Raw genomic sequence first — 15,246 nt, forward strand, 5'->3', positions numbered from 1 at the left:
CTTGAATTATCTCTGGAAAAAATGGTTCCTTCTTGAAATGCTGCAATCACAGTGTTAAAAAATGTTTTCATCTGTTTGGTTATTTCCAGGATTTAGATCCAATGACAGTGAAAACTGGACATATGCTATTGAAGAGTCATATTCATGGGATTTAGCCATTGTTAACATAGATAGAATTTACTACCCATCCCTGACAGGTCCTGAATTTGCTTGGAGTCAGGCAAGAGTCACAAGTAAGACAGACTGATGAGATCTTGATACCTGATATCGAGTGTGCCCATCATAATGGAGTGCATCCAATAGATTTATTACAGAAAGTTTATGATGAAGAAATCAGAAAACTTCCCTAGAATGAATACACTCATTCCTGATAATGTGACGTCTGTAATTCACATTGGACTCTGACTCTTCTGATAGGCTTGATCTGGCTGGGCCAGGCCTGTCATCCAGGGTCTTGCACCACTAAGGCTGGAAGTAGGGGGTAGGTTTTGTTGGCCCACTGCATCTTTACACCAAGAGTATAGCAGCAATAAGGCCACAGCAGCATGTCCCGGTACACTCCAAATAAATGTCCACCCCAATACTTGGCTTGTGTACAGACCATGCATGCGAGCCAGTGTTTCGGAGACAAGCAGGGTAGATTTGATGGTTGGTACAGGCACTTTTGCCTTGTGTGGTCTTGGTTTGTGGCTATGTTTCCACCTTGTAAGCTATTTGAGTTATGAACAGTTCACAGGAATGGAAGGACACCATTAACCACAGAAGACCTGTAGGCTTTGACAGAAGGGAAGGCAAAGAGTGAGGTTCTGTCTCCTATCAAAACTTTCAAGGATTCTAGTAGTTTTCAAAATACCTCTGACACTGAATTATTAAAAAATATTACACTGCCATGGAAGTTAAAAGGAAATTTATCACCTTGCATTTTGTATCTTAATCTGCAAAGGCCAAGAATCCTTATTAAAATGGAAGGCCCTAATAATGACTGGTAGGGAAACATGCCTAGGCAGATGTGACATAATCTGTCACTCAGTAGAACTAGGTTCAGCAGTGCATCTGGATAATTCCAAGTGTTAATAATTTTTCCACTTAGTGCTGCCTGGCCTGATGAGTTCCTCCAGCATTTTGTATGTGTTGCTTGGATTTCCAGCATCCGCAGATTTCTCTTGTTTACAGTTCCTTTACAATTGCTTTCAGGAATTCAGATTTTCTATTAAATTAGATAAGGACAGTACTCAAAAGTTCATTGTTTATTGGGATGTTGGCTTTCAGAAAAGCTCATGGTTCAAGGAGAACCTGTATTTGGACAGCTGCAATAATGATGAACTACTTATTTAAGCAGACTACTAATAGCCTACTCTTATCACCTTCTATTTAGATTTACTTCTAATAAATTTTATACCTCCTTAATCTGAAGTACTAATAGCAAGGTTCCAATTTAGCTAGGGCACTAGTAAGTTAAAACAATATCAAATTAAAGCAGAATGGGAAAATTGAAATTAAAAAACATTGAAAACAGTCAATATGTTAAGGCAGTTATGAAATGCATGCATCAAATACAGAAGTCAGGAGGTTGTACTCCAACTTTATAAAACATTGGTCAGACCTTAGCTGGAGTGCTGGGTACAGTTTTGTGATAATACTGGAGAGGGTGTGGAGGAGATTCATCAGGATGTTGCCTGGAACAGTTCAATTCTGAGGAAGGATTAGGTAAGCATTGTCTGTTCCCCATGAAGTGTAAAAGGTTGGGAGGGGACACAGCTGAGGTATATAAAACTGAGGGGTATAGATAGGATAAACAGCAAAAAGTTCAAAGTTTGAAGTAAATTTATTGCCAAAGTACATACAATATATATCATATACTACCCTGAGAATAATTTTCTTGTGGGCATTCACAGTAAATACAAAGGAACACAATAGAATCAATGAAAACCCACACACAATAAAGACAAACAACCAACTGTTCAAATACAAAAAAAGAAACAAAATAATAACAAGCAATAAATATTGAGAACAAGTTGCAGAATCCTTAAGAGTGAGTCCATGGGTTGTGAGATCAGTACAGTGTTTGGGTAAGTGAAGTTATCCTCTCTGATTCAAGAGCCTGATGGGTGAGGGGTAACAACCGTCTTGAACCTGGTGGTGTGGGTCTTGAGGCTCCAAAACCTCCTTCCTGATGACAGCAGCGAGAAGCACGCATGGCCTGGATGGTGGCAAGGAACTTTTCCCATACTAGAGGACGTAGATTGTGGTTTAGGGGAAGAGATTTAAGGGATATGAGAGGCACCTTTTTCACCCAAGAGAGTGTTGAGGTGAGTCACTAAGAGCACTTAAGGGGTGTCTTGATGAGCACTTGAATCACCTAGACAGAGAAGCCCATGGAGCAAGTGCTGGGGGATGGGATTAATGCTCACTGACTAGCACAGATGACTTGGGCCGAACGGCCTGTTTGTATGCTGTGCAGTTCTATGACTTCGAAAGAAAGAGTTTCCTTAGTATTTTCTGTCTTTATTTCTTAATAAGTTAATGTAAATTTAAAAAGTATTTTTGTGCTAGGCATGCATCCAACTCAAATATAACATGTACAATGCAACTTAAAATGGTAATAACAACTAAAGCGTGATGTACGCATAATTGTACGAGTTATATTCTACACCCTTAAATAACTGCTAAAATATTTTCAGTTTTAGGAAAAACAACTCATGGGTAGAAAGGAGTTTACATGTTTCACTTCCCTATTATGGCAGAACATAGGAGGCACATTAACAACACAATGCAAGTTAGCTGGCTTTGTAAACTGTATAAGGATTGACTGAATTACTGCTGTGTTTTGTGTAAATTAGGTCATTTCTATAGATTACATCGACAACAACACTAACAGTTACAAAGTACGTTGGGTCATTTTCTTTATCGACTTTTATAATTCCACTGATCACTTTGATTCCTTTTGCACACCTACGTTAGGAATTCAGAATGGAATTTTTATTTGTTTGCTTTGTATACTAGTGCTACAAAAATAAAATCACTTTGGAAATCTCAGTATTAAAGAAATTAGCATGAGTAAAATAAAATTTATTAACAAAACTGAAAGCTGATAAATTCCTGAATCCAATTGTCTTTATTCTAAAACTTTAAGAAACATAGAACTGAGAACACCACAGTACAGGCCCTTCAGTTCACAATGTTGTGCCAACCTTTGAACCTCCTAAAATTAACCTAACCCTTCCCTCCTACATAAGCCTCCATTATTGTATCATCTATGTGCCTATCTAAGAGTTTCTTAAGTTCCCTAATATATCTGCGCCTGCCAGGGCAGGTTGTTCCCCATACTCAGCACTCTCTGCATAAAAAATTATCCCTAACATTCCCGCCATACTTTCCTGCAATCCGATTAAATTTATGCCCTTCATATTAGTCACTTATGACCTCAATCCATGCCTCTTATCATCTTGTACACCTCTATCATGTCAAATCTCCTCCTTCGCCCCAAACAGAAAACTCCTAGCTAGCTCAACCTACCCTCATAAGACATTCCCTAAGTTTAGGCATCATCCTGGTTAATCACTTCTACACCTCTTTAAAGCTTCCCCACCCTTCCTATAATGAGGTGATCAGAACTGAACACAAGGTTCAGCGGTGGTCTAACCAGGATTTTATAGAGCTGGAATAATGCCTTGAAGCTCTTGAACCCAAACTCTCAACTAATGAAGGACAACCTTATCAACTTGTGCAGCAACTTTGAGGGATCAATGGACAAGGACCCCAAGATCCCTGTCACTCCACACTGCCAAGAACTCTGCCATTAACCCTCTATTCTGTCTTCATATTCAATCCTCCGAAGTGAATCATTTCACACTTCTCTGGCTTCCAGTTTAAGATGGATTGTTGAAGGAAAGCAAATACTTATTGGTGATTAACAAAACAAGGAATTCAACTAAATACATTACTAATAACACTTCTGTAAAAAATTGTGGTAAGCGATCACCACAAACAATGGAGAGGCTAGTAAGGTCCAGGCTGAGTCGAGATCGAAGTGCACGGGTGTGAGGTTAAGTTGGGGTGAGGCAGAGACATGGGCGAGGCAAAGTTGGGGTGAAGTCGAGGCATATTCAAGTCAAAGTTGAGGCGAGGTCGAGGCATATTCGAGGCAAGTGCAGCAAAGTCAGATTGGAGGAGAAGCAGATGCTAGGCCCATCCATCTAAACTAAGAGTGAGGTTTGACCAATCTAAGCACTGGGCCGATTTAAAAAGGTCGGTTACAGGCCAAAATATGGTGGCAGGCTACAGGCCCGGAGCATATCGATGCGACAGGACCCAGGTCTTAGAGCGAGGAATGACTCAATGTTTGAACAATTTAAATACCAGGCCAGATGGATTGAAAAGAATTGGTGCTGGGACCAGAGATGAAGGTCGGGTCGGTTCTGCTCACTGCTCAGCAACATTTGCCTCACTGTAAGCTGCATAGAGGCTGAAGATGTGGGCCTGCTCCGGGCTTCATGTCTATGGGCTCCACAATGTTTACTATACGCTGAATTGAGGCTAAGGCTGTGGCCTGTGCGTCTGAGGACTCACTTTCATTTTAAATGCTAGTTGCTTACTTTTATTGTTTAATCAAATTTTTTTCACTCTGCATATTAGGTGTTTGTCGGTCTTTTATGGATTATTTTGGGTTTCTTTGTTTTGTGGCTGCCTGTAAGGAGAGAAATCTCAAAGATGCATAATGTATACATTAATTATAAATGTTCTTTGAACTCCATCTGCCATTTCTTAGCCCAGCTCTGCATCCTGTCAATGACCGGTTGCAACCTTCACCAACTTCTGTGTCATGTACAACCTTACTAGATGAATTAATCATCCAAGTCATTTATAAAAATCATAAAAATAGGGTCTCAGAACAGATTCTTACCTCCAAGCAGAATATGCTCCACCTACTACCATCTTCTGCCTTCTATGGGCATGCCAATTCTGTAACCACACAGCCAAGTTGCCTTGGATTCCATGCCTCCTGACTTTCTGAATGAGTATACATGGGGAACCTTACCAAACACCTTAATCAAATCCAGATGCACTATATCCAATGCTTTACCTTCATCAATGTGCTTTGTCACATCCTCAAAAAATTTAATCAGGTTTGTGAGGCATGACCTGTCCCTCACAAAGCCTTGTTTGAATATCCCTAATCAGACCTATGTTTCTCCAAATGCTTGTAAATCCTGCCTCTAAGAATGTTCTCCAATGATTTGACTAGCATTGAAGTAAGACACACTGGTCTATAATTCCCATGGTTAAACCTACTCCTTTTCTTGAGCCAAGAAATAACATTTGCCACTCTCCAATCATCTGGTACTCATCCTGTGGCCAGGGAGGATGCAAAGATCATTGCCAACATTGCAGCAATCTCTTCCCTCGCTTTCCATAACATGGGATAAATTCTGTCCAGCCCCATGGACTTATCTATGCTAATGTTTTTTTTTGAAGTTTCAGCACATCCGCTTCATGTCAATTATAATTAACATGATTATGGATGCACTGCTTATCTTTCAATGTAATCTACTGCCTCTTTGCTTATCGAGGAAGTGACAAAGAAAAAGAACTGAATAATGTATTTTGCAAACTTAATGCCCTTAAATATTGAAAAGTAATTCAAATAACAATCAAACCAACCAAATGTGCACCAATATGCTGTGCCAATCCCCAAAGGATGGGATTAATCATAAAAATGAAATACTGAATTGATTCCCAGAAATAGATAAGTAGAGACCCATGGTATCAACTCGTCATTGTTTAGTTTCAAATTGTTTTATCCCACTAACTTAGCTCTTAAAGAAGTTGCCATATTTTACAGAATATTACCAATATTTTTAACTTGAATCACTTTTATGCAACTATACAAAGGAGTCAAAAGTATTATTCTAAATATCTGTTTATGTCTAAAGGTAGTTCCCAGGAAATACAACTTCACTTCCAGGGATCATGAAAAATACTGATACATTTTTGATCACTTTTGTCCTAACCTCTTCATGGTAACATCGACTAGCAAAATAGATACTGATGTATTTTTTGCAGAAAATCCAATTTAGTGTCTCAAGGCAGCAGTAATAAACCATTTCAGCCAATGGATACAAAAAATTCAAAAAAGAAGGAAAAAAAGACATTCTTTTAATCTCAGAACCTCATCTCTGCATTTGGAGATCACAGTAAAATACATATGCTATTTTTCAGTTGAAGTTTCAACAAGAAATAATCACTGGCCTTCAAATTTTTTTCTATCGCTCAATCTTGTCTGTTAAGATGGTTGCTTGATGAAACATGGTGAACTGATCTATCTGGATGTTATAGAAAAAAGACCTTTTACAATTATTTGTTATATTGTTGCTTTAAGAAGCATAGAGATAATTAATGAATTCTTCCTGAAGACATTTATCTCATTTCAAAGAAACAAATATTACAGAATTAATGCACGCCTATCATCAGCATTGACACTAGAGTACATTATCGAGGGGGTGCTAGATTGTCAGGGGTGCCGCCTTTTGAAATGATTTTAACTGTGGCCTCATCTTTTGGAAACATTAAATAAAAAATCCCATAGCACTATTTAAAGAAGAACACAGAGTACTCCCAGTGTCCCAGCCAACATTCCACCTCACTCAAATCCTCTAAAAGAACAGTTTAACTTGTCATTTATCTTACTCTTTTTTATTTTTAGAGTTTTGAGAATCCAGACAAAAGAATTCAGAAATAATCCAATGGTTGTAAAGTGACTCTAGATATCTGAGAAAGTGGCAGATCTTTCAGCAGTAGGAAATAAATGATACTCATCACTGACTGCAATTGAGGTCTGCTTCACAACATTACCTTGTTAGTAACGATATGAATATCTGTGTTTGGGCGAATGAGCAGATCAATCCATTATCAAAATCTTTAATGTATGGAACAACATAAAAGACAGAACAAAAACATATCTAAATCTAAATGCCATTCTCAAAGATGTTTAGCTTCAATCAGTGAGGAAAGAGAAAAGCATGGTGCCGATTCACGAAATGGAGTTTAAATAACAAAACACCCTCTCAGTCTCTAGCAAAACTGCAAGATACATTCATTAAATCGAATGAAGGGACAGAAACTTCTGCAGTTTGCAACAATTTCCCTTCAAAACTCTATATTTTAATATTTGCCTTTTATTGTTAGAATATTATGTCTGCACACTTCTGGAGATCTCCAACCACATTCCTAATGATTTATTTTCTTCCCGTTATCTAAAACATTGGCTACAAGAACAGAATTGCCTCTTATACACCAATATGATTTATATGCTGGATTTTCATTGTCTTAAATAACTCACTGGCTTATAGTACTCTGTAGTGAGCCCCAATAAACAAAAACGAATCTAGCAAAATACCACATGGAGTTGACATTTAAAAAACAGCGCTAATAAGAGGAATGCTCCAGGAGGGATCGTTAAAAAAAACTTGCTAATTGAAACAAACAGATCAGAGCCAAATGTGTATTCATCACCAGTTATTGCAGCATTAGCTATTAATGCAGAAGAGTAAATGCAATCTTTTTGCATATCTATTCAAATATTAACTGTCACCTTATTTAAATTTCTTTTAAAAAATGTTCAAATGAAAAGTAATTGGAAGGAAGCTTGTTTTACAAGACTTCCATGCAGTACAATCTTGTACAGTACCAAGTGCACAAAATGATAGAACATTGACACAGTCACAAATTATATAAAAATACAGTGCTTACTTCCTTTGTGTAACGGAGTTTTCAAAATGTTGCATAATCCAGGGTCTTAATGACAGATATAGTTCAATCTCCTCGTTAACAGTATCATCACAAACAGAAGTTCAGGTTGAAAAAATACACTGTTTGAGATCTCAAAACCCCAAGGCTACATACAGATATGAAAGTTTTATCTGACTCACTAGATACTTAAGAGATATTGCATCTTAATAGTACAGTGGAATGACACCCTGATTCTCTACCCCACTTCCATCCCCTCTATTGTCGTTCCTTTACATGCCATGTGGCGCATCCGGTGACTTTTCTGTTGTTTCAATAACATTTGATAGTTTTTTTTTTACAAGGTCCAGTTGTGAGCTTGATGCTCAACCCAGCACGGACTGAAAGTGTACAAGGGGCTGGCCGGACTTGAACTCAGGACCATTCGCCCGGAATGCCACTACACCCCCAGCCGGCAACATCTCCTCTATTGTGTACAACTAATCAACAAGCATGGTTAAACAAAATTGGGACTGTGTGAGAGGGGCTCCTTCTCAATAAATGGTATCAATACAGGCACTGTAGGACGAAGACTACATAGATTCTGTAGGGTAGTTCTGTGAGCAGACCTCATGACCAGAACTCACCAACATGTACCAACGGCTTGTTTGGCTGGTGGCACAAAGGGCCCATCCTGTCAGATTTTTTCTGTTTAGTCTGAATCTCATTCCTAGTGCCTGCTGCCCTCAGAACGGCTGTGACAAGAATGAGACTGTTGCCCACTTCTTTGCAGATTGTGTATTTGTAGATTAGGTCCAGGAAAGAAAGCAAGGTGCCTTTCAGTGGTTCATCCCAAGAAGCTATGTAATAGAGGTGAAAATCAAGTGCTGCTTGAAGATCATCAAGTAGGTGTAGGATGCTCTTTGGTCTGCCTGCGAATTGCTGGTCTTCTTAGTGCAACAGAACCTGTAAGAGAATGCTGCTGAATGGCACATTGCAGACAGCAGGAGTATGTGCTGAGGCTCAGTGTAGCCAATGCAATGTGTCTGTGAAGAAGGACCAGAGTCTAGGGTCCTTTTTACCACTCTACATTGAAGGGCTAGTCTAGTGTAGAGGCGTCTCCAACACTTGAAAATTGTATCAGCACAGGAGGCCAAAAAGGATGTATACAGATGCAATCAGAAGGAAAGGGTACCATGGATCTTTACCCATTTAGGTTTGGCTTGTCATTCAATACTCTTAAACAGATGTATTACTTAAGGTATCCTGATTGGTTGCATCCTAGTCTGGTATGGCAGCTGGAATGTGAAGAATAAGAAGTTGCAGGGAGTACCAGACTCTGCCCAACACATCACAGACACATCCCTCCCCATCACTGGTGGTACCTACAGGTGGCACTACCTCAAGAAGGAAACATCTATCATCAAAGATCCCCACCAAACAGCCATGCTACCTTATAGAAGCCTGAAGTCCCACATTACTGGGATCAAGAACAGCTACTTTCCTTTAACCATTCAGATCTTAAACTAACTGGCAAAACATTATCACCACAGTTGAGCCACACTATTACCTCTTTGCACTAAAATGGACATTTTTTGTTCTAATTGTGCATTCTTGTAAAAGCAGCTTACTTTGATTAATGTATTTTCTGTGCATACTGCTTATGTGATGCCTGCGCTTGAGTTGCTGCTTAAAGTAAACTTTTATTTGCAGCTGTACATACACACACTTTTGCATATGACAGTAAATGCAACTTTGAGCAACAAAGGCACTATGCGCCCAAACTGTGTGGAACCAATAACACAGAACATATAGACTGAATGATACTATGAATGTGAGGAGTTTCACACTTCACAGGATAAAATAAAGAGATCCTTCAGATGCTGGAAATCCAGAGCAACATACACAACTGGTGAAGAAACTCACCAGGTCAGGTAGTATCTATGAAAACGAATAAAGTCAATGTTTTGAGCTGAAACCCTTCATCAAGACATACTCTTCACATACTCTGGTTTATGCACTTGCATATATTTCCACGAATACATCTTAATTTTGAAATAAAATATATTTAAGACATATACATTTCTAAACTTCAACCCAACATTGTTCAATATACCAGTTTTATGCAGCATACCATATATAGTTCTGATGTTAAGAAAAAGTGAAGCCTCAGATATTGATATTTTTTCATTGAAACCAGAAACCAAATTGTGGCAATCAAACATGCAGTTAAACGTGGAAGTTGGGACACTGCTTCCAGTCTCTGTTCCTCTGAGGTTAAATGAACTTGGTTGATACAAATGGCATTGACATAAATAAATCCAACTATAAGATATTAGCATACCTAGCTCAGATACACATGAAACTCAACAAAATAAGTTTACTTTACTTTACTTTGTCGCCAAACAATTGATACTAGAGCGTAGAATCATCACAGCGAATTTTGATTCTGCGCTTCGCGCTCCCTGGAGTACAAATTGATAGTAAATATTGAAAATTTATATTATAAGTCATAAATAGAAAATAGAAAAGGGAACGTAAGGTAGTGCAAAAAAACCAAGAGGCAGGTCTGGATATTTGGAGGGTACGGCCCAGATCCAGGTCAGGATCCATTCAGTAGTCTTATTACAATTGGAAAGGAGCTGTTCCCAAATCTGGCTGTATGAGTCTTCAAGCTCCTGAGCCTTCTCTTGGAGGGAAGAGGGACGAAAAGTGTACTGGCTGGGTGCGTTGTGTCCTTGATTATCCTGGCAGCACTGCTCCGATAGCGTGCAGTGTAAAGTGAGTCCAAGGATGGAAGATTGGTTTGTGTGATGTGCTAGGCTGTGTTCACGATCTTCTGCAGCTTCTTCTGGTCTTGGACAGGACAACTTCCATAGCAGGTTGTGATGCACCCTAGAAGAATGCTTTCTACGGTGCATCTATAAAAATTAATGAGGGTTTTAGGGGACAGACCAAATTTCTTTAGCTTTCTCAGGAAGTAAAGGTGCTAGTGGGCCTTCTCGGCAGTGGACTCTGCTTGGTTGGACCATGTCAGGTCATTTGTGATATTGACCCCAAGGAACTTAAAGCTTTTGACCTGTTCCACTTATGCACCACCGATGTAAATGGGGCTGTGCAGTCCGCTACTCCTTCTGAAGTCAATAACCAAGTCCTTCGTCTTGTTGACGTTGAGGGGTAGGTTAATGTCTTCGCACCATGCCACCAGGTTCTTAATTTCCTCTCTGTACTCAAACTCATCATTACTCAAGATGCAGCCTACAATGTGGTGTCATCAGAAAACTTATATATTGAGTTTGATGGAAACTTGGCTGCACAATCATGGGTGTACAGTGAGTACAGTAGGGGGCTGAGTACACAGCCTTGTGGGGCACTGGTGCTCAGAGTGATTACAGAGGAGAACTTGTCCCCTACTTTTACAGCCTGGGTCCTGTCTGTGAGGAAGTTAAATAATCCAGCTGCAGATCTGAGTACTAAGGCCCAGGTTCCGGAGCTTAGGAATCAGTTTATTTGGAATGTTGGTATTAAAGGCAGAGCTGTAGTCAATGAAAAGGAGCCATACATATGCGTCTTTATTCTCCAAGTGTTCTAAGGAGGAATGTAGGGCTAGAAAGATGGCATCTGCCGTTGACCTGTTGCTCCCATAAGCAAATTGCAAAACGTCGAGGTTGACCGGGCTGTGGTTGATGTGTGCCATAATCAATCGCTTGAAACACATCATAGCAACTGATGTCAAAGCCACAGGTCGATAGTCATTCAGGCATGTCACCTTGCTCTTCTTTGGCACTGGGATTATCGTTGCCTTCTTAAAACATAAGGGGATCTTAGACTGAAGCAAGGAGCAGTTGAAGATGTCAGCAAACACTCCAGCTAGCTCGCTTGCACAGGCCCGGAGAACCTGTCCCGGGACACCATCTGGGCCCGTTGCCTTCCTTGGATTTATCTTCAGGAAGGCCCTTCTAATGTCCTCCTCGGGGACGACGAATCTCGATGCCACCAGGTCCGGTTCATCGGGAGGGTTAAGTTGGTCAGGAAGAGAAGCGCCACAGTTATTGATATTCCCAGCCTTTTCTTTGTGCCCAGTGATCTCATTTAGACCCTGTCATAGTCTACTGGCATCCCTCTGGTTAGCCTAGGCTTCCAACCTGGCTCGATATTGCTTCTTGGCGCCCTTAATGGCTTTCCGGAGTTCATGCCTGGATTCTGTGTAGCGACTGGTATCCCTAGACCTAAACTTTGTTTGCCTATTTTGATCTAATTGGTCTTTTAAAAGCAACATAAACCTTAACTGTTACCAACAAAATCTCTAGAAATAAAACTTATTTTTTTTTTTACAAGTTATCTTTCAACTGTCAGAAGTAAAAGGAACCTTGTTTTGGTTTCTTGTCTTAAACCAACCCAACTTTCTCTTGCTTTAATTTGCACATCCTACCTGATTTGATATTCATCCAATAATCTATTTGGTGCGGGTGTGCATTGCTTATTGAGGATATTTTTATCTGTTCAATTAAAAAGATCCACAGTTGCCTGCTTTAGTTAACACTGGTCCCAGACACTAAAGAAAGTACAATGCTTTTTAGATGTTTGGCTGGCAATAATTCGCTATTGGTACAGATAAACATAACACATCTGTTCTACTTTGTTAATACTATGGTCTAGTGATTCAGTTTCCATCAATAATTCACACAACATTGCACATCATCATAAAGGAAAGACTATAACTTCAGGCCTGGCCATTTGTGTGTGGATACAAGCAATAGCGTAGAGAATGCATACTTCTCAGACGACAGGAAGACTTGCAGGCATCTGCCAAAGAATACAACGTGAAGAGATAGCAGAGCTCATCAATGCCAAGTTGCTGAGCATGCTGAGACACTGCTGCAAGAAAGGAACCTGCTGGCCTCTCTGGCAGCCTGACTGTCACATCATACAAACCACCTGGTATCACTTAGCCAATCAACTATAGTATACAGTACATTCTAGATTAGGACGCAGCGTTCGCAAGTGAGGCCTTCAGAGTAGCTTTGAAGCTACCTAACAACACTGAGTGAAACTCAAACCTTCCACCTCTCAGCCAATAGCCACTGAACTAGGTTTTTGATCACATACTGTGTTACAGTGGATTCTAGTTAATTGGGTCTTTGGTTAATCAGGGCAGCCACTTATTTGGGACAAATCTTAAGAAACAAAAACTAATAAAATAGCCAGATTGGCTTTAATTATTTAAGACACTATGCCGCTTAACTGGGGCTGGAGACTGGTGCTGAACAGATTCTGACTAGAGTGCACTTGCATGGTTGTTAGACACAACACTGTGCTTCAAACAGTTTCTAACATTGTGTCAGTTGCATGTGTTTGTGTTCAAAAAGTGCTCTTTTTTGTCACTGACAACTAGTGAGATCTATGCAGTAAGACAATTCAGAAATGTTTTGCTCACTGTGGTTTCAAGCATTCAGGTCTGCATATGCCAAAAATGGCCAGGAGTGAAAATGAAATGATTTCACCACTTCAACAAGTAACGAATTACGAAGAATTTAAAGGTACTAACAATCATCATGAATGTTACAATGAAAATGAAGATTTGGTGGATGCAATCATCAACAGCATTGTATGAAGGCAGTCCATTATCTGCACTAGATGACTGTACTGATTTTGTTCATTTTTGGTCAAAAGGATATGGCGTTGATGAATTCCTCTGTTGATAACTATTAGGAAGTAATGCAGTTGTATAGCTTGATGGACTGCAATCAGCACAAGAGGTCATTGGTTGGTAGCACAGTATGATGTTTGGGAAGACTCAGCAGGCTGCAATTGTAACGATTCATTCAGCACTTGGCAATGGCAAATAAAAATAAGCAAGATGTAAGCAGAGCAGCCATTGTGTGAGTGGACATTGTTAGAGTGGTCAGACTTTGGCTCAACAAGGTTGGGGGAGAACAGGCTTGGGCAAGTAGAGGCAGAGGTTTCAGTAAGTTTTCTCTTTCTTTTAGTACACAGCTAGTGCACTGAGAATGGGTCCAGAATTAGTGGTATGTTCTTTACGTGAGATGTGGGAACTACGGGAGAACTCCACTCTCCCTGATAACTACATCTGCATGAGGTGCATTGAGCTGCAGCTGGATGACCTTTGGTTCATACAGGAAAATATGAGCAGGTGATAGATAGGAGCTACAGCCAGGTAGTCACCCCCAAGTTGCAGGAGGCAGGTACCTGGCTGACTGTCAGTCAGGTGTACCCCTGTGGCCGTTCCCCTCACCAATACGTACACTGCCTTGTGTATTGTTGGGGGAATAACCTACCGGGGAAGCCGCAGCAACATGATCTCTGGTAGTGAGCCTGTCGCTAAGGGTCAGTAGGGAAGGTGTTAGGGTGGGCTAGGGGGAGAGAGAGAAGAAGAGGAGTGCAGTACTGGTAGTGGATTCAATCATTAGAAGATGTTATGGATATAAAAGACACCCGGATAATACATTGACTCAAGATAGGGTACATTGCCTCAAGATTCAGGGGAGATGAGGAGAAACTGTTTCTCCCAAAGAGTGGTGAATTTGTGGAATTCTCTGCCCAGGGAAGCTGTTCAGGCTTCTTCACTAAATATATTTAAGGTACAGTTAAATATATTTTTACATAGTAGGGGGATTAAGGAATATGGGGAAAAGGCAGGTAGATGGAGCTGAGTTTACAGACAGAACAGCCAAATTCTTATTGAATGGTGGGGCAGGCTCGATGAGCCGGATGGCCTACTCCTGCTCCTATTTCTTATGTTCTTATGTTCTTAATACATTGCCTCCCAGGTGTCAGGATCAAGGATGTCTCAGATCGGGTTCATGGCATTCTAAGAAGGGAGGGTGGCCAGCCAGAAGTTGCAGTACGTATTGCTATCAATGACGTAGGTAGGAAATGAGAGGAGGTCCTGAAGACAGAATATAGAGAGTTAGATAGAAAGCTCAAAACCAGGATTTCTAGGATAGTAGTCTCTAGATGGCTGTCTGTGCCACGTGCCAGTGAAGTTAAGAATAGGATGAAATGGCAGTTGAATATGTTTTCAGAAGAATTGGTGCAGGTTGCAAGAGATTTCAGGATCATTAGAATCTTTTCTGGGGGAGTTATGACCTGTACAAAAATGACAGGTTACACATAAACCTTGGAGAGACCAATATCCTTGCAGACAGGTTTGCTAGAGCTGTTGGGGAAGGTTTAAACTAATTTGGCAGGGGAACCAGAGCGATAGGATTGAGGACTGGGCAGTTGGTATACAACTAAATGCAGTGTGTAGTGAGACTGTGAGGAAGGACAGGCAGATGATAAGGTAAAATTGCAGTTAGTGGGATGAGTTATAGTGTAACAGGGGGCCAAAATTGAAAAGGGTGATGAATACAGGACTGATGGTGTTATACTTAAGTGCACACAGTATACAGAATAAGGTGGATGATCTTGTAATGCAATTAGAGATAGGCAGGTATGATGTTGTGGGCATTGTTGCGTCATGGCTGAAGGAACATCATAGTTGGGAATTTAACATCC

The 15,246-nt window shown here is 40.3% G+C and overlaps 1 protein-coding gene across 8 annotated transcripts in view; it reads right to left on the reverse strand.

The window, feature by feature from the left end:
- The window catches only part of zbtb20 (zinc finger and BTB domain containing 20), a 347,065-nt gene that overhangs the window by 78,876 nt on the left and 252,943 nt on the right, over positions 1-15,246 (reverse strand). The gene's annotated exons all lie outside the window — the stretch shown is intronic.

This window comes from Mobula birostris, chromosome 6 (genome assembly GCF_030028105.1).
Source record: "Mobula birostris isolate sMobBir1 chromosome 6, sMobBir1.hap1, whole genome shotgun sequence".
Taxonomy (NCBI): Eukaryota; Metazoa; Chordata; class Chondrichthyes; order Myliobatiformes; family Myliobatidae; genus Mobula; species Mobula birostris.